This window comes from Chiloscyllium plagiosum, unplaced genomic scaffold (genome assembly GCF_037043375.1).
Source record: "Chiloscyllium plagiosum isolate Xiang-an unplaced genomic scaffold, Cpla_swu_hap1 HiC_scaffold_16, whole genome shotgun sequence".
Lineage (NCBI taxonomy): Eukaryota > Metazoa > Chordata > Chondrichthyes > Orectolobiformes > Hemiscylliidae > Chiloscyllium > Chiloscyllium plagiosum.
Genome location: NW_028270154.1, coordinates 24718167 through 24739464, shown reverse-complemented (window position 1 = coordinate 24739464; position 21298 = coordinate 24718167). Strand labels below are relative to the sequence as shown.

Sequence of the window (21298 nt, the reverse complement as noted above, 5' to 3'; positions counted from 1 at the left end):
AATTTACATCTGCTGTCACTGATTAAAGATGTGATACGTATGTCCAATAATTCAACACACTGCAAAGGAGAAATTGCCTATTTCAGGAGAGCATATCATCCATGAAGAATATGCAAGCAGTTAAAGTTCCTCCAGTTTAAAGGGGTCAGCTGACCTCAGCCTATCAGGAAGACAACCCCAGCAAATTACCAGTCTTCAAGTTTGAAGAGAACACATTCTCAGAGAATAGTAAAACCTCCAAATCACCTGAATCTGTAAAGTCAGAGACTTGAAGGGAGATGGGTAACGATATTTGTAATTATATACGCAAATATGCAATTTAATGAGGGAAAACAACTAGAAAACAGTTGGGATAAAGTATTGTATAAGGGTCAGAAAAGGTTAATGCAAGGAAAGCCATTAGCACCAACCACTATAATGATGCTATGTTGATATGTGAGTAAAATAGCTTAGGATCTGGAAGAAGTAAGACTTGATATCTAGTCCTCCTCTGTAACAATATCTATCACATCAATGCAATTTGTAAGTAGTTGCTAACATACAATAAATTATGTCTTGTTAACTAAAGGACATTCTTCTAGTTAGACCTCGAAACAATTTTCCTTTGCAATACTAGGCCAAACAGCCCCTGTAGATTCCTACAGTTAAAACCAATGATTGCAGTAAGCTTCATCAGGAGACCAATACAGCACAGTGACCTGAGTGGCCCATGCAATAATAGATGTGAAGCTCCATTGGAGACAGTCGGCACCAAAACATTTTAGACACCACTTGCAATTGTTCAAGAGATCATGTCATCAATTAGTCCAGATTGTACTGAAATATTACACTTGTGCATTTCTCAATGTTTATTTTCTCCCTCCTTTCTTCTGACACTTTTCCAAGATATGTTCCTTTTTCTATAATATAAATAAATAAATTGATCATCTAAAATTAGGTTAGTCATAATAGTCCATGTGCACTCAGTTCTCTATATGGAAGATTATGCTAATTCTTCTCCTGTACTCAGATATCTTTTTATTGTCCTATCAATCCTCAACATATGGCTAAACGTGAAAGCCAGGATAGTTAAATCAATTTTCTTTTTTTTATCTTTCACTTCAATGGAACTTGAGTTACTGAAAAGTGATGTGTGAGGACTAGCAAGGTTGGGATAAAAGGTGGGGTGAATGTAACAATATTTTTCAAGGAAGGCGGGAATAGGAAAAAAACAATGAACTGCAGCCCAGTTAGTCTAACATTAGTCATTGGGAAATTGCTGAAATCTACTTTAAAGCAACTCCAAAATATGCATTTACAAAGGTATTGTATAATTTAAAAAAGTCAACATAATTTACAGAAATGAAATCCAGTTTTATCGATTTATTGGGCTTTTTTGAAGAAGTAATCATTGGGCAAATAAAGGGGTACTGGTAGATTTAATATATTTGGATTTCCAAATGACATTCAATAAAGTCCCAATTAAAGCAAAGATTAATCATCTGGATAAGACTCATGGAAATGGATAATGTGTTGGTATGGATATACGATTCCTTAAATGATGGGAGATAAAGAGTAGGCATAAAAATGCGCATTTTAAAATTAGCAGTCTATGACTAATGAAGTTCCGCAAAGATCACTGCTGGGGCCTCAGTTAGTTACAAACTATATTCATAATTTAGATGCACAGACTGAGAGAAATGCAGCTAGTTTTGTGGTGATAGGTACAAAGCTAAACTGGGAAAGGATACAAAGACTTATAGGCACAATAAATGAGTGGGTAACAGATGACAGGTCTAGTATAATGTAAGAAAGTGTGAAATTATTCACTTTGATCATAAGAATAGAAAAGCAGACTATTTTTGAAAAGGTGTGAAACTTCTAAATTTTGACGCTCAACAAATCTTGGGTTTTTCCATGGATTGCAGAAAGTTAGCATGCGGGAATAGCAGCAATTATGAAGGCAAATAGCAAGTTGTTTTTTATTGCAAGAGGGCTAGAGTACAGGAATAAAGAGGTGTCACTACAAATGGCCAGAGTTTTAATGAAACTGGACTATTGTGTGCAGTTTTAGTTGACATACTTAAGGAAGATATTCTTGCTTTGGACGCAGTACGGTAAAAGGTCAAGGAATTGGACCTTGAAATAAGATGGTTGTCCACTCATGAGAAGCTCAGTAAACTGGGCCCACACTGACTGAATTTAGAACAAGAAGAGGTGATCTCATTGAATCTAAAAGGGGCCTACACAATGTGGGCTATGGCATAATTTGTGGCAGAATCATGCGATACGTCCAGCAATGCCTACGTGTATCTTTTATGCATCTGTCAGGTGCTGTGGCCAGTTTCTTGCTCAGAAGCAGCAAGTTGCCATTAAGGTGGGTTATTGATTGTAAATGCTGGATAAACAGCCTCATTAGTAAGCAGCTTCCTATCTTACTAAATGCGCCAAACAAAAGAGATGTCGAGACTTTGTGATATGGAAGACAAAGCAAGTACCTGGCGAATTCAGCTCACTACTGGCAGCTAGGAATCTCCATGTTGCTCAGAGTAGAATAACATCTCAGTGTGTGCTCTATGGACACCAGCTGCACCCACCACATGCCCATGACTTTGGTATTTCATATATGCCAACTCCCTCACTATCATCATGGCATCTCTCCGACTCACTGGCAGGATGCTTAGCAAGCATAGAGCGACATCTCAGTGCTAATCACTTGCTTCCTTGGTATTCACTCAGTGCCTAGCTGTATGCTGGCAGCATCAATGTCTTGCCATGTCTTGCTGGACCATGCCATGCCTGTTAGTGAGTTGACACTTCAGCCAGAGCCTAAAAGCTATCAGTACTGCTGTAATTACATTCTCTTGTGTGCACGTACATGGATAGGCTGCTAATGATGTTTGTCAGTGGGAATTCATCCCAGGGCTGGGATATCTTGTTGACCAACACACTGAAACTTCAATTTAACACTTGGAGCATGGAACAACTGCCAAGCACACTGTTTATTCAACCAAATGTTAGAATGTCCATGTTAGAAAGTGGTGCAGTCTAGTCCTGAGTCCAGTCAAGACGGTGCTGCTGTTGGTTAAGTGGTCCCAGTATTGTCAGTCACTGGCACAAAGCAGACACAGTCTGAGGACCTGGAAATGTTCAGTTGTCCACTCAGGCCAGTCACAGTCACTGAATCTGTCCATTTACAGTCGGGGCAATCCATCAGAAGAAGTCAGTGGACAGGTGTAACATCAGTTAGGGAGTTGCACAGATGGTGCTCTTCGCAGGCACAGTGTAGAAAACCAGACAGGCATTATTAAAGTATAATGCCAGGGTTCAGAGGCAGGGAAGACGTTTTGAAGTGCATTTCAATGTATGGTGTCGCCATTTTGGGGGGATAGGTGGAAGTAAATTAGAGGGATAGTGGAAAATAAATGGGTACATGGAGGCTCTGCATGAGCACAGGGTAATCAAGCGGATCCTGGTGCCAATGGTGCTCATTACGAGCTGCATTTCCTGTGATTACCTGCTGGTCTCTGGATAATGGCTGGAATATTACCAGGGTGGGTGTAACTTTAATGGACAAAAACACAGGATCCAGTCTGCTGAATGCTTAGGACACTGAAGGTCCAACTGTACAAAACAAGTGTTTGCAAACTTGATTTACATTATTTTCCAATCATTTCTTTGCCCATTTGCAATGCATACAGAATAAACATGCTTGGGATTCAAATGCTGATCAAAGGTGATTTGCACCATGCCATGGTCCTTGCACATCTAACACTGGCATCTCAGTGATGCAGAAGTTAGTGATATTAACTTTAAAAAAAGAAACGAATACTGGCCAAACGTATTCCATCAATTCTGAAACTTCCAAGGGTGATGAGGGAGAAAGGAAATAATTTTCTTCATTACTTGTCATTAAGTATGACAATGCAGTCTACTGAATACAATGAAAATTTGAATGATTTATGTCAATCTGGGAGGAGAAGGGCATCCAGAGCACTGTGGACACTGCTTGTCCGTCACTCAGCCAGCATGGCATCGTCAACAAGTTGATATGCATATTGCAATCAGGGTGTTAGTGGGCCAGATGATGGGCTGCGAAAGATGTGGTTCTGTGAATTGGACCAGCTTGCAGGGTGCCCTACAGTATAATCTGGACAAAGTGTGCATCATCATCATCATCCTGTGGTGCTCTGATGTGCACAAAATGAGCAGACAACAAGGTAATGTCATGAATGCTGAGGAACTGGGAGAATGGGAACAGCCTTCCAAGGGTGAGAACATTGAACTAAAGGCAGCTGCCCTGGCCTTTGACAGAATTCAGTTGCATCAAGCACTGCAAGCCAGGCAGGATTTGATTGACATGAAGTTCCAGGGTGCAGCAGACAATCATGGAATGTTAAATAGTTTTGGCCATGATGCTCGCATTTGTTTACATTGTGGGGGGCAAGCTACTGCTTCTAATTATTTTGTTAGTGTTTATTTTTGTTGGGTATCAATAAAATCTCATCTTTGGAATTGCCCCAGCTGTTTGTCTGTGTGTGATGTTCCTCTACTAAACAATGACACTGTAGATCTACATGGGGCATTGTGGATAGGGCAGGGGTAATTTCTAGAGTGTGGTTAGACAAGAATTAGCCAAGGACAGGTACACAGTGTGGCTTAGTGGTCAAACAGCAATGAGGGACTGTCAGCCATGTGCTTTGTGGCTGCTGTGCGATTATGTTGTCAGTGTGGGGCAATGCCAGATTGCCAGTGCTCATCCGAATACACAGTTGCCTGTTAAATTTGGCCAGGGCACCCAGGGATGAAGTCTTTCAGACGTATCTGCTGAGTAGTGGGTTGTTCTTGGAATGGCACATGGTAAGAAATGGACTAGATTTGGTCAAGAAGAATGCCATACGAGCACATAGGTAGTTGATGAGGTGAGTTTGCTAAGGCACAGCGATAAATTTTGCATGGCCACATCGCTAAAAACCTTCCAAAAAGACACCTGACATTTCAACAAAAACATTAAGTTTCAGTCCAAAACATTTGGAATGGGTTTGATAGGGTTGACACTAAAACACGTCCACTTGTTGTGGAATCTAAGATATGGGGACACAATATCATGATAAAGGGCCATTTATTTAGGAATGAGTTAAGGAGAAATTTGATTGATTGATTTGTTGTCATGTGTACCGAGGTACAATGAAAAGCTTTGCTTATGAGCATTGCAAGCAGATCATAGTAAGCAAAGATGTAAAGATCAAAAAGACTTAGACTGAGGCATAAAGGTTAAATTGCACTGGGCAGCCAGTAGGCAAAATCAGCGTAAGCAAGATCAGCATTATTTGAGGCTAGAGAATCCATTTGTCAGTCTAATAATGGCTGGGAAGAAGCTGTTCCTGACCCTGCTGGCCCATATGTTCAGGCTTCTGCACCTTCTTCCTGAAGGAAGAGGTTGTAGGCAATTGTTACTGGGGGGTGATGGGTTTTTGATGATGTTGGCAGCCTTTCAATGGGAGCAGGTTGTGTAAATGGAGTCCATGGATGGAAGGTTGGTTTCTGTGGTGGTCTAGGCATCACTTAAAAGCATGTGAACTGTTGGAAGTGCCCCCCACAACAACCCCCACGCCTACAACTCAAGAGGCTTGTGAGTGCTCCATGTTGAATATTTTTAAGGCTCAAATGGACAGTTTTCAGTCCCTCAGGGAACTGATGCATTTGAGGGTCCGGTGGGTGACATGGTTATTCAGTGGTTAGCACTGCTGAATCACAACACCAGAAACCCTGGGTTCAATTCCAACTTTGAGTGACTGTCTGTGTGGAGTTTGCATACTCTCCCTGTGTCTGCACTGGTTTCCACTGGGTGCTCCGGTTTCTTTTCACAGTCCAAAGCAAATTAGGTGGATTGGCCATGATAAATTGCCCCTTAGTGTCCAGTGATGTGCAGGGGCTAGCTATGGTAAATGTGGGGTTAAGGGGATAGCTTGGGGTTCTGGGTGGGATCCCCTTTGGAAGGTTGAGCCAAACGGCCTCTTTCCACACTGTAGAGATTCTATGAAGTAGGGTTGAAACCCAAGATCCGCCATGATTTTAGAGGATGGTGGAGCAGGCTTGATGGGTCATGTGATGTACTCCTTCTCCCACTTCTTGTATTCTTGACATTACAGACGGAAAACAAGGCAGATAACAAGCAGAAGGAACACAGTGGGAGGGTGTATGACATCAAGGAACAAGAGCACCAGTCAAAGAAAATACAGTGAACATCAGATAATAAGAACAGCATACCTGGCTGTCACAGTCTTCTCCTCTCTCTCTATTGATATAAAAGGTCTAACTTTTACAAAGTTAGAATTATAACTACAACAAAGAGAGAATCCCAAGGTGAAGAGGAGGTAAGAAGGGAATATAGAACAAAAGAAAGGACAATATATTCTAAATAATAGTATTTTGTAAATCACATCTTTTCATGCAATTGCAGCAATTACCTGCAGAAAACTAAAAAGTAAGTGTACATATTTTGGTATTTATCTCCATAAATTAAAACAAAACATGTCCAATCAATACAGTAACAAAAAATTCAATCTATAAAGCCTGCTTGAGGACTGATTTTTCTTTGCTACAGAAACTAGATACCTCCTATTTTTTTAATTACAGGCTTATTGCTCTCAGCTTCCATTTCTTTAGGTCATAGAATATAAAGAGGCTCCTGTGTTCACTTCTCTTTGAAGACCACCAGCAATATATATTTAAAACAGCACCATTGACTTACAGTTAAAAAGAGATATGTCCTAAATAAGTGTAGCACATATACATCACATGTGCAAACTATTACTTCAGTGCAAAGTGAATAGATTACTGAAATCATTGCACTTTGTCTGTAATTCACAAACCATTAAGGGGTAAATATATTAATCTGATGGTTAGCTATCACTAAGGTAAAACAAAAACTCTTCACCACTGGGGACGATGATGCCTGAGATCAGAAATACATGCTTCCATTTATGCTGCATTGAGCCACTCTCAGGCCCTGTGGCAATCTCAGATGCTCTTTTAAGCTTGCAGTCTGAGTGGTATATCGCCATGAATTCATCTCACGGTGTACAACTTCAGCTTCTACCAGCTAAGCAGCACTCTCACAAGGATAATGTTAGATGCTTTTATCTTGAGACTCACTCTGCTTTGTGCTTAGTAATATTTCATTCCCCAGGCTCTTATAGCCACTTTGCCAGGTGGGCTGAGAAAGGACGAGGGTAAAAATAATATTTAAGAAGAGCTGTCTGTCTGTCTCTCGCCCTCTTTTGCTTGTCTGGTAGGGTTTGCTTCCATGTCGCATTTTTACTCTCACTTGTAACATTCTTGTACAATATTGAAAGAAGATGTCAGCAATTCTGCAGCCACGTGCACATTATACTAATCCTCAGCCCACTCCTCATCACAGCAGTGCAACTATTTGCTGGCATTATCTGTCATTTCCTTTCATCGTCTTCCAATTTCTTTAATGTAGCTAAGCCTCTGCACTGTTACAACCATGTGATCTGCACATCAACAGCTTCCCTTCCCCCCAGAAACATTTGTAAACTAGATATTTAATTTCAGCAGTAATAGGTAACACAATGTATGATTGTGAAATTATATGTCTGCATCCTGTGATAAATCAACTGCTGTCGTAGGCACCATCATGGAATTTCAGCATGCAGTGGCAGCATGTCAAATTATGGCTACACTTAACTTTACCTAAGATGGGAATAGAAGTTAAAAATTATACAACACCAAGTTATAGTCCAACAGGTTTATTTGGAATCACTAGCTTTCGGAGCACTGCTCCTTCATCAGGTAGTTGCAGTGCTCTGAAAGCTAGGGCTTCCAAATAAATCTGTTGGACTACAACCTGGTGTTGTGTGATTTTTAACTTTGTTTATGCCAGTCCAAAACTGGCTCCTCCACATCACCTTAGATAAATCACCATGCATAAGAGTTGCTTGATATAATAAAATATCACAAAAAAAAGTGAGCTGTCTTAATACCTCAGCTAACTAAGGCAATGAATAGCTGAACCATATAGATCAAAAAGATCTCTGTTACAATTCCCAGTCTTTGCTCTTCAAACCAGTATCAGTGGGCTCAATGGTAATTCCAAGTAGATTTAGGAGAGCAAAACCAGGCTCCTCTTGCCTGCTTTCTTGTGACATTCCTGCCACAAGATTCTTTGTAGGGATGCCAGAGGAAGGCAGTGTCAGATTGCAATCTGACCCCAATGTTGAACTTACTGCCAACACTCACTGTTAAGCTTTATACAGGAGGAATAGCCACTTGAACGAGGCATTGGAGGATTCTCTCTTACATTTGGTGCCATTTGGCAGCAAAGAGTCAATCTTTAAGAGAAAGAGGAGGATGGCAGGAAATAAAGAAAGGAAGAAACACTATTCTTGAGAGAACATTCCCTCAAGGTACTCATTGCACCTCAGTAGGAACAGTAAGCACTGATGCTCAGCCCCCATCTCTGCACAGAAAATAGTGAAAATTCTGACTTCAATGGCTGTGACTTTATGTATTCATGATTTTCACGGCTTGCTCTGATACTGCAGCTAATTCTAGTGGCATTGTTTTGGCTACAAGCGCTTCAGTTGGAGGAATATGAGACTGTGACAGCTGCGTTCAGCTGATCTGAATGTCATGATTTTGCTCTTTCAGATTATTGTCAAATCCTTTGACTTTCACAATCATGGATGCTGCTTTGTTAATGCAGATACACATAGCCTCAGTAAGTTTGTTTCATCCAAGTTATTATTAGCTAACTTAAATGTTGCTTCACCAGTCGCATAAGTTGGTAACTCCTTACAAAAGAAAAAGAATCTCCTTAACGGAGTTCTCTATCAACATGGAAATGTTGACCAGTAGCTGGCAGTATTCACTTAGATCAGTAGACTTTCTAATGGATAACACTGGGGAGAGAGGACGCCTACTCGCAGAGCGCTTCAGAGAACATTTCTGGGACACCCGCACCAACCAACACCACTGTCCTGTGGCACCCCCCATCCCACTTCGCCAAGGACATGCAGGTCCTGGTCCTCCTCCACCACCACTCCCTTACCATCCGATGCTTGAAGGAAGAACACTTCATATTCTGCCTCCGGACCCTCCAACCATAAGGCATCAATGTGGATTTCACCAGTTTCCTCATTTCCCCTACACCCATCTTATCTCAGTTGCAACCTTCCAACTTGGAACCATCCTCATGACCTGTACTACCTGTCCATCTTCCTTCCCACCTATCCGCTCCACCTCACTTCTTCGACCTATCACCATTACCCCCACCTCCATCTACCTATTACATTCAGCTTCCTTCCTCCCAGCCCCATTCCCCTCCCATTTATGTCACCATCCTCACAGCCTCATTCCTGGTGAAGGGCTTTTGTGCGAAACTTCGATTCTCCTGCTCCTTGGATGCTGCCTGGCCTGCTGTGCTTTTCCAGCACCACATTCTCGATTCTAATCACCAGCATCTGCAGTCCTCACTTTCGTGTTGCTAATCGATACAGCAAACTTCCCACGAGTAGCTACCATCTCTTGCAGCACCTCCTCGATATCAGCTGACATGTCGTCAATTCACAATTTACCTGCATTATCACAGCATGGAATTTTGTCGATCACTTTTGCAACAACAGCTCCTAAAATCAAATCAATACTTTTTTTAGCATGTAGCATGAGTAGGTTTTGGCAATACTATGGAGTTGTTTTGATTTTGATTTTGCTACAAGCTCAGTCACCAGGTAACTGGCATCTTAAGCTTCATCTGATACCTGCATAAACTCCATTAAATGTTGAGTTTGCTTCATGTTTTGTTCTTTCAAACACTCAAAACACAGGATTTATGTCTTATCTGCAAATGGCATTTTAATTCACTTGGTATCATTGTAGCGTTTGCAAATTTTATCTGCATATAAAACATTAAGGTAAGAAGCGAAGAGCATCTCCTGTCCATGGAAATCCCAAAGTCAGCTAGGTCTTAGTATACTGTCTCTAAACTATTCTTGCCTCTTTTTCTTTGGGTTTAGATGTTCCATCAATGACTGCATTAGCGGAGGATTTGCCTGTTTTAATAACAAACTTATTTATTTCATCTTAGATTGGGGAAATAAAATAGCTTTCGCAAAAAAAAATGCGGAAACAGTCAACTTAGCTACATAGACTAATGTTGGCCTATTTTAATTAGATTAGATTGCTTACAGTGTGGAAACAGGCCCTTCGGCCCAACAAGTCCATACCGACCCTCCGAAGAGCAACCCACCCAGACCCATTCCCCCACATTTACCCCTTCACCTAACACTACAGGCAATTTACCATGGCCAATTCACTTAATATGCACATTTTTGGACTGTGGGAAGAAACTGGAGCACCTGAAGAAAACCCACGCAGACACGGGGAGAATGTGCAAACTCCACATAGACTCTCTTATTTTGTCTTGTTTAAAAAAAATGTCTGCTAACACCTTTGTTTGGTCACACGTTAAAACTATCACGAGACCTCAGTTTGGCATTTTGGCCTCCGGCCTTTACAATGTTTCACATGTTTTAGAATTGAGAGACCAATACCTTGCTTTTGATTCATTTTCTGATGTTTTAGTTTAATTTTAGTTTAAGTCATTAAAGATCAATTATTGCTTTTAATTACCTTTATATGCAATTTCTCATGGACCATCAGTTAAAAACGATGAGTGTATGTGTTTGAGGTACTTATTTGAAATTTTATGTATCTTGTGATGATTATAGAAAATGTTAATTTCTAATAAATGTACTTACACAGAGTTAACCTAAGAACAGAATCTCATAGTAAAGTACACAGCAATGTGGAAGTAGGGCACTAATGAAACTTTGGTATCGGTATATCGATCACCTAGCTTGAGGCTTAAATCATGCTGAATCTAAGCTGAAATGGCTCATTCTGTCACTAAAGTGCTAAAACTGGATACATTAAATCCATTTGTGCCCTAAAGCATAGTTAGGCTTCATGTAAAAATAACACAAATCTGGTGAAATGCTTTTAAAGACACTTCACCTGTTCTAATGGTTGAAAACAGGATGGTATTATGACATCACCAGTCACATTTGCCACTAAAATGTTAACAAGCTCATTCAAAATGTCATTACTTTATTTGGTGTCACCCTGTAACTGCTTCCATGAAGAGATGTCCATCATGCAATATTGTACATCTACCTCCCCTCACCCTCGAAGGAACTGGCTAATTCTTGTTTAGTTTTTTTCCTTGAACATATAATGATGGAAACTCTTGGCAATCAGATCAAAAATAACAGACTGAGACTGTACAGAAGCAGAAGGTTTGCATTCTATTGAATAATCCTGGATTTCAGTTGCTGTGCAATTTCACACTTTGTAAATACTTTGTACTTCATGAGCTCTGTATTGCAGACAATCTATGTGCATTTTAATTTACTATTTTTTTTTCAACTACATTTACAGTAGCTGTTTGAAAGTTAACTTTCAACCATACATTTTGCTCCATTAGTATTCAAACTGCTAAGCACAAAGGAGTAAATTGCAGGAATCAATAGGATATGTTCACAGACTATCGGGAAGCACAGATATTTTACTGACAGGGATTTTGGCCAACGGTTCATCCTTTGTTGCCCATCAGAAAATAAAACTGTGACAAAGGTTTATTTTATTTGAAGAGCAAATCTCTTACAAATATATCAAACAGAACACCAATGAGGGTCCTTATTGTGAAAAAAAACAAGAGGTGACATTTGGGTGTTGATTAACTGATCTTTATACCATCTCAATGTGGATTTTCCAACTGTAACAACAAAACTGTCACTGACCAAGGCTTCTACCACTCCTGCCTGTAAATAGGGCAGAGCTTGGTCCATGCCAAACTTCCCATATGCCTGTCTCATTTACCACACTTCCTAAAGCTGCCACAAAGAAAATGATAGTAAATGCCTGTAACTGAGGTGAGAGAATTAAACAAACAGACCTTCCTCCTTTCCCTTTCATTTGACCTAGATTTTACTGGTGAAAATTTTGGTTTGGATTTCAGAATGCTTCTTCGTGACATGTGAGATGATTCACTTTGGAAGGAGTAACAGGAACAAAGAGTACGTTCTGGGCTAATGGTAAGATACTTGGTAGTGTAGATGAGCAGAGAGATCTCGGTGTCCATGTACATAGATCCCTGAAAGTTACCACCCAGGTTAATAGGGTTGTTAAGAAGGCATATGATGCGGTAGCTTTTATTGGTAGAGAAATTGAGTTTCGGACCCATCAAAGTCATGCTTCAGCTGTGCAAAACTCTGGTGTGGCCACACTTCGAGTATTGTGTACAGTTCTGGTCACCGGATTATAGGAAAGATGTGCAAGCTTTGGAAAGGGGTCAGAGGATATTTACTCGGATGTTGCCAGGTATGCAGGGAACGTCTTATGAGGAAAGGCTGAGGGACTCTCATTAGAGAAAAGAAGGTTGAGAGGTGACTTAATCGAGACATATAAAATAATCGGAGGGTTAGATAGAGTGGATAATGAGAGCCTTTTTCTTCAGATGGTGATGGCTAGCATGAGGGAACATAGCTTTAAATTGAGGGGTGATAGATAGGGGACAGATGTCAGAGGTAGTTCCTTTGCCCTGAGTAGTAGGAGTGTGGAACGCCAACTTTAAGAAAAAAGGATGCTTACCTTGAAGAAGCTCTCCTCCTCCGTCTACAAGGTTTTAACTCTTGCCAACTTTAAGGGCAGTTAAATGGTCATTGGATAGACATATGGATCAAAATGGAATAGTGTAGGTTAGATAGGCTTCAGATTGGTTCAATAGATCGGTGCAACATCGAGGGCCAAAGGGCCTGTACTGTGTTGTTATGTTCTGTGTTCTATGATTCCAAGAGCAGTCGCTGTCATTCTGGCACTGCAGTAGCAATCAGCATCATCAGGATTCTCCTCTTTACCACAACAGAACTCACTGAGGCAATGTGAATTCTGGTTGTGAATGACTCCAGAAAATGGGTCAGCCTCCAGGCAGATTTGTTCTGAAACAAATTCCTTCTTCATGACAAGATGCCAGTCCTTTGTCCTTCATTACCCTATTTGGAATAGTTAGAATCATCCTAGCTTGTACATATGTTTTCCATGGTTTATCATGAGGTAGAATTCAGAACTCCGTTCTTCAAGGTGCAGCCTTACTCGATGTAAGTACAGTATTCAGATAATAACCTCAAACTTATACATTTTACTTGTTTGTTGATTGGGCCTAGTACAATCATTTTTTGCAATCTTTCCAAACTGTTGGATTCATTTTGTTTTGCATTTCAGTTGCAGTAATTCTGCTCCCATAAAAAAAGTTGTTTTCCAGCTCTTTCTATACTTGGTTGCCTGTGCCATTGAACATGACTGCTACCCCCCACACAACTTAACAATGCTTGTGAATCTGGCCAAGTTACACAGTGTTCCAGACTATCAATAAGAAATAGTCCAAACATCAATAAATATTCTTAGGACACTCCACTTAGTGCAACACTTCAGCCAAAAAATCTCCCGTGAGCCAGCATTCTTTTGATTTATTTATCAGCTTTATCCAATTTCAGTTTGCCTAGGGCAATCTGCAAAAGCCTTTAGCTTGTATAGCTGCCATTGTAGCTTGTTGCTGTCTATAGCTTCTAAAGCTGTTTTTAGCTTGTGTGGCTGCTTTTCATGGTGAACTTTATTGAACATGTTCTGGAAGTCCAAGTCCAACATAACAGCCAGCTTAACAGTAGTTTGCACTGCATACTGACAAAGTAGGTTCACAGCACCATACATTAAGCTCTCATTCAAAGATGAAACCTGTACCAATTGTGTCTACAATATGAATGGGCTTGCTACCTATAGGCACTCTTAGAGAGAATGGTAAGTTAAATTAACATTCGGTTTTCGAATTAAGATGCTGTGGGAGTGAATATAACTTTTGGCAATTGTGTAAAAGAAAAGTGATATTTCATCGGCTGCTCATGATATATTCCAAATGGGTGTACAATATGTGGTCCATTCCCTATTCTCTAATTCGTTTCATTATCAAATGATAATATGACCTCTCCATACAACTGTAACAGATCAAATTGGTTAAATAATCAAGTAAATAATATTTCTGAAAAAGGATGTTTTGTCAAAGCTTTTTCTTCTTGCACTTGTGCACATTCTTTCTGTCTGCACCGGTTTTCAACAAAATAGGTGATAGACATTCTCTGATTAATTTCTCAGGGTAATGCCCTGATTGTTCAGCATCAATGCATCTCATTTAAAGTTATACAAAGCCTGGCAGCCAGTCAGCATTAATGAGTACATTTTCTGCAGAATTATTAGAATCTACTTGCTAGTCAATCAATACTTCCCTGTCATGCAATGTTGGTTTTCCCCTTAAACTGGTATTCTTGTAAATGGTCCTGTTGAGACCAAAACAAAACATACAGATGCAATGTGTCTTTTCTCATCAAGACTGAAGTTCAGTCCCACCAAAAGATTAAACTGATAATAATCAATATAAATACTTAGGCAGAATAAATCTTCTTCCTGATGGCTGAATGTATAGATACAGTACATGACATATATCAAATAGGTATCGTCAAAGCCTGGTAATTGCTCGACAAGTCCTTAACTGCCACAATTTTACTCTAATCTGATTAATACTGATCCTATTTATCAAGCTGGATGTAATATTAATCCAATTCACAGCTGTTTACCTCATCATTTGCAAGGTATCATTTTGAAATTCCATCAGTTTTGATTGGCAGTTGTTCCAAACAAAAGCACCATCACAGTTAGCCACATTATTTAGTTGGCTTTGTCTTTCGGATTTGTCAGTGGGAAGGACATGGCAGAAATCTGACTTAGAAACTGACTTCTGGTAACTGGGTGAGATTTCATAAATTTCTGCTCTAACGTATTTACAGAGTAAGTGAATAGTATTAGAAATTTGACAGATTTTTGTCACTTTAAACCAAATTTGGCATATGAAGATCAGATTCTGAATGGAATCTCATTTTTGTGGTTGAACTACACCAATGATTATGGGAAATGCTGGATCTTGCCTTTCAAGATATAGTGAGGTATTCTATGTGACCACTTCTTTATTAGTCCTGAAATTGAACAACCCTTATCTATACCAACTTGTGTAATGGAATCAGAAGGCGTGTTTTTCCCAATGGTGTTGTGCTGTCATCTTTTGTGGGGCTGTAATTAATAAGCAGTGCTTCCTTTGCTAATTTGAACAGGCGATGCCCTTCAGCTTTGAGTGCCCATGGAGCTAGTTCTATTCACTAGTGTGTGCCAATTTTCACCTCTCATGCTTTTCTCTTTTCCCCTAAGTGGACGAAGCATAGCCTAACTCATGAAGTGGAAAATCTGACAGATTTTATGCACTCCTAAGATAGAAGTGAAAATATATCCCAATCAGGTAATGGCCTAGGTTTGGATCTTCAATCTAAAAAACAGTGTACATCTATTGTAACAGCATTTGACAGTAGCTTAAACTGTGAACGCTTCTTTGTAAAATAAAAATAAATAAAAACATTCATTTGGAAACACAGAAGCTAATAAGAGGCTTGTCTTTTCAAATGGTATAAAATCCAGTTGTGAAATGCCTTCACTGTACTGTTAATCAATGATTATACTGCTGCATGAAGCTCATATTAATAATAGATGCACTAATTTGAATTAAGGTATTGCAAATTCAACTTCTGTGTTGTTGCGATTATAACCAGTGGTCCTCTTTTCAGAATAAATTGCAAATGATGAGGTAAACAGCTGTGAATTGGATTAATATTACATCCAGCATGATAAATAGGATCAGTATTAATCAGATTAAAGTAAAATTGTGGCAGTTAAGTACTTGTCGAGCAATTACCAGGCTTTGACGATATCTAAAATATGCCAGACAAATCCAGAAACCATTTCATCACCAAAAGCAGACTTCTAATGAGAAGATTCTCCAAAACAGCCTCTTAAACACAGTACTGTACCTGACTGATGAAGGATTTGAAATCTATTAGTTGAATCAAATGGATAACATAATTATCCAGTAAATAATGCACTATGTTGAAAAGCAACATCAACCTCAGATTAGTCTTGATAGGGATAGAATCAGCTTCCCTTCAAACAATTGTTAGAATTGAAGATTTGGAAATAAAAACATATAATTTGGCACTTTTGGGATTTTTATGGATACTGTTGCTCTCCATTTAACCTATGATTCTTATTTGACGAAGCACTCCAACAGCTCCTTCAATTTATATCCTCTTCAATCTACTGCAGCTGGTCTGTGGATGGCCCCTCCTTTCTGGGAAAGAGGTCAGAAAAAAAAGGCAAAAATAAGTTGTATCTATAAAGATTTGCTGTCTTGTAAATGTGATAACAGGAGAAATTTCAGAAGTCTTGTCCTACTGCTAGTCGTCTCGCTGGGTAGGATTTCTGAGACTCCCTACCTCAGTAAAATGGTGAGGCCATCCATCCTAGTTTAGAACATGCTGACAGCTGGCCTCTGGCTGATGACATCAGGCAGCTCGATGCAGTGACCACCGAACCCATCACCTGCCTGATGGCCCCTGAAGATATAAACCAACCCAAAGGAGTTTGACTGCACTGAAGGAGGCTATTTGGTCCATCCCACTTCTGCAAGCTCTCCATAAGAGATTATCTTTTCACACTACCCTATATGCATTTAATTTTTTTCTTTCAGGAAATATTTGCCTAGTCTGCTTTCAAAAAACAGTCTTTCTATTTAACCATTTTAAAAGACTGGGCAGATTGTTAATTTGCTGTTTGGGAATAAAGCTGACAGTGCAGATTAACCATCCACTCTTGAAGCCACCCATTTTTAACAGGCATTTACATTGATGAAATTTGGAGTGATCTCTTTCATAGCTGGCCAGATCATTTGGCAGTTTTAAGTTTGGACAACAAATTAAAAATCCAAATTACTAAATCAGTTCATAAATCTCTTTTACAATGAAAATTTGACCAACAATTATTCTGGGGTTATTATGTGATTTTGGGGGTAGAAATATTATGTATGAAGATGAATGAATTTAAATCTGGCCAAAAAATTAACTTTGTATATGCTTTGTTGAATATAAGTCTATTATTAGTAATATTTTTGATGCATGGCTTGTAACCAGGCTTAAATATATATATGAAAGATGAAAGTTAATGTTCGGAAAGAAACTGACCATTAAAAAAAATTAAAAATGAAGAATTATAAAACAATGGTGCTGAAATTGAACTGCGTGAATATTAGATATCAACATTTTAAGTATTCATTAATATTCATACAAAATGGTTTTAAGCTGATGAATCCCTCTCTTAGGCATTTCTCACAACCTTGTTCTATGAACATAACCTTTAGTGCTACAGAAATAGCTTTCAAACACTGCCTGGGCTGTGCATCTCTTGGTGGCTTAAAAGAAAATTGAGAAAGCTGATAAGCACTAGGGAGGCTAAGAGTGTTCAACTTTAAACATGGCCTAAGCATAAATGTGTGCATGCCTTATGAGGATATGTTAAATGGAAGCTCAGTTGGAGCTTCATATTACCACATTGGTTGGCCTCTAAAATTTTATGTTAAGAGCCATTTTGCAGCTTAAACACATGGAAATTCCTTCATATCCATAATACCCAATTAACAGATGCAGGACTTATATTGTCTTTGATTAATTGTGTAACTATTTTCTGAAGAGAAATAAACGTCCAAGAATTTTCAAGCATACCTTGAGTAAGCAAAGTTAAAAATCACACAACACCAGTTTATAGTCCAACAGGTTTAATTGGAAGCACACTAGCTAGTGTGATTTTTAACTTTGTACACCCCAGTCCAACACCGGCATCTCCGAATCTTGAGTAAGCAGACTAATACATTTAGGATAATACAAAGAAGATTACAGTATTCATTCAGTTGTAACTACAGCAAGTACTGTATTCAACAAATGAACATTTTCTCCTCTACCACCGTTACAGTGTTGCCTCTTCGTGAACATGCCTTGTTTTGCTGTAATGGGTTGGTAAACTGCTCTGAATACCACATAGGAACATTGGTAATAACTACTGTTAGTTGGTTATGGAAGTTACTGGAAGGCTGTCTGTCAGCAGACATCTTGTGTAGAACATTCTGCTGTGATGACTTAATTAATACGGCATGCCATCCGCGTCCCACTGTTTTCCGAATGCAAATTTCAATCTCCATTCACATGACATTATTGTGTTATGTTTCATGCTGAATATCTGTTGATTCATGACCTCTCAACTCAGCAGTCTTTCTATCACCTATCGAGTCAGAAATTTGTGGGTTCAAGCTGCTGAGGCTTATGCATAAAGTCTCAGGTGATGATTTAGTGCAATCATGAATGCTTGCTGAATCATTATAGGTGCTTCACACATGACTAAAACCCACTCTACTTTTCACGTTGGTGGAAAGGATACCAAGACAATTCCTTGAATAAGACCAAAGAATTATTTCCAAGGACTTCAAAATCAAAATATTAAAACTAGCAATTGCTTTTTGTGACACGATGTTCGTTGTAAAGTCAGTGTCATGTTAGCTTTGAAAGTAAGTGATAGCAATCCAAAATTAATGACTCTGCTATGAAAAATATGGGTTCCTTTTCAAAATGTGAAAAATGCTACAAAAACAAACCTTTTTCTTTCTCTGAGCTGTATATAAAAATACAAGATCATATAGTGATTCTTGAGAACAATGTTCATTCAGTGAACTGAAAGCAGGACTGGTAGCTTTTGACAATTTTAATGTTAAAGCTAAATCAAATAGAAAATAGTTTCAAGTATGTAGTACATAGAGAGTAATGGGTAACTGGCAGTGAGTTACAGGCTATAGTCTAATTGAGAGCTTCAAACAGTGTACACATGTACAGAAGAATGGATGTCTGGCAGTGAGTTACAGACTGTAATCTAATCGAATGATTTAGATGTTTTGTACATACAATAATAATATAACACTCCAATTCCTTTAGAGAATTATGGTGTTGGAACACCTCCAAGTGTTTCAAAAATTAATGTTCAATATACAGTGACTTGCTGCATGGGCTATTTAACAGCCAAATTGTGACAAGAATATCACAAAAGTGCTACAAGGTGAGGGAGGAACAGTAGCTAAGCCTCCAGGTACATTTGCAGTATTTCCCCATTGCCATAAGATGTCATTGCACTGGAATATCACCCCAGCCTGCAGGCTGAATTCCATAAACTTCTCAACCTTGGCTCTTCTACACCTCTTGTGCCTTACGGGCTTTTTGATATGAACACAATGAATCAAAACATCTTTCTCACTTCCAGCACTATCACATCTGCTAATGTTTTACGTGAATTAAGGCATTAGCTTAAGAAAGCCCAATTGTTCTGTTTCAAATTATTTTCATTTTTATAAATTTCTTTCACGCCAACTGTGGAAGAGAACTTGCCATCAGCCATTTTGTCAAAGGTGAGCACTTTCATTGATTGAACTCATCTGTAGTAACACAGCCCTGATATTGACAGCCAAAGAAAACAGCAAGCTGAAGTTGCAAAGCTCCTGACAATCTTACTAATAACCAGGGCTGAGAGAAAATTGGCATTCAAGGGTGGAACACTGATGATTGGGATTGAAGGAGGACTAAAGTTTATTTGGGAGCAGGAGGGTGAATTCCTGCTTTCTTTGGCACACAAGGAGTACAGACAGAGGCACTGGTTTGTTAAGCCACTTTTACTGCAGGGAATCCATGACATATTTTAAATCATGCTCTCAATTTCACTGTGGGAGCCTAATGTAAAGATGCCAATAAATAATCACCTTTATGGTGGGCCACTTAGAGATCTCAATATCCACTGTTGTCAATGCTGAGGCCACAGTCATTGAACAGGATTGAGTTCCATATAACCTTCCTTGCTTACAATGAAGAGAGAATCAGAGAATCCCTGCAGTGTGGAAGCAGGTAATTCAACCCATCGATCCTCCGAAGAGCATCCCATCCACATCTACCCCTCTATACTTTCCCTGTAACCCTGCAGTGCCTATGGCTAATTCACCTAGCCTGCACGTCCCTGACACATTGGGCCAATCCAACTAACCACATCTTGTGGTTAATTTTACATAGTCCTATGCCTTTCCTAAATTGATTTTACAACTATAATTCCCTGATTTATTGTGGTTCTGTTCACCGAGCTGGGAATTTGTGTTGCAGACATTTTGTCCCCTGTCTAGCTAACATCCTCAGTGCTTGGGAACCTCCTCTGAAGCGTTTCTGTGATCTTTCCTCCGGCATTTGTAGTGGTTTGAATCTGCTGCTTCCGGTTGTCCACTGCAGTGGCCGGTATATTGGGTCCAGGTCGATGTGCTTGTTGATTGAATCAGTGGATGAGTGCCATGCCTCTAGGAATTCCCTGGCTGTTTCCTGTTTAGCTTGTCCTATAATAGTAGTGTTGTCTCAGTCAAACTCATGTTGCTTGTCATCTGCGTGTGTGGCTACTAAGGATAGCTGGTCGTGTTGTTTCGTGGCTAGTTGGTGTTCATGGATGCGGATCGTTAGCTGTCTTCCTGTTTGTCCTATGTCGCGTTTTGTGCAGTCCTTGCAAGGGATTTTGTATACTACATTGGTTTTGCTCATGCTGGGTATCGGGTCCTTTGTCCTGGTGAGTTGTTGTCTGAGAGTGGCTGTTGGTTTGTGTGCTGTTATGAGTCCTAGTGGGACAACACTACTATTATAGGATAAGCCAAACAGAGAACAGCCAGGGAATTCCTAGAGGCATGGCACTCATCCACAGATTCAATCAATAAACACATCGACCTGGACCCAATATACCGACCACTGCAGCGGACAGCTGGAACTGACAACCAGAAGCGGCAGATTCAAACCACTACAAATGCTGGAGGAAAGATCACAGAAGCGCTTCACAGGAGGCTCCAAAGCACTGAGGATGTCACCTAGACAGGGAACGAAATGTCTGCAACACAAATTCCCAGCTCGGCGAACAGAACCACAACAACGAGCACCCGAGCTACAAATCTTCGCACAAACCTTGAACTCCCTGATTTATATTCAAACTAAATACAATTATGAAATACAGTTTTTGAGTTCTCTATTTGAGTTAGCATTTGAATGGGTTCCACTGACTAACTTTTGGTGAAAAGCTTAATTTAATCTCTTTATTTGTGTATTAACATTATTTTCTTTGGTTCCCTATTAGAACAATGACAAGACAGGGAGGAGCTCACCTCAGAGAAACCATCAGTATTGTAGGTTTACCTCTGTAGCCTCAGAGGACAGAACCCACGATAGAAAATGTTACACAGAAACTTACAAACACAATT

At 39.5% G+C, this 21298-nt stretch overlaps 1 protein-coding gene across 21 annotated transcripts in view; it reads right to left on the bottom strand.

Annotated features, from left to right (window-relative positions):
- LOC122556528 (teneurin-2-like) overlaps positions 1–21298 on the bottom strand; it is a 2772576-nt gene that overhangs the window by 366004 nt on the left and 2385274 nt on the right. The window contains exon 1 of one of the 21 annotated variants that reach the window (XM_087995229.1): positions 12655–13278. The exons of the other annotated variants lie outside the window; for them this stretch is intronic. The gene's annotated coding sequence lies outside the window, so the exon portion shown is untranslated. Of the gene's footprint in view, positions 1–12654; positions 13279–21298 lie in introns of those variants that run through there. 21 annotated transcript variants of the gene reach the window in all.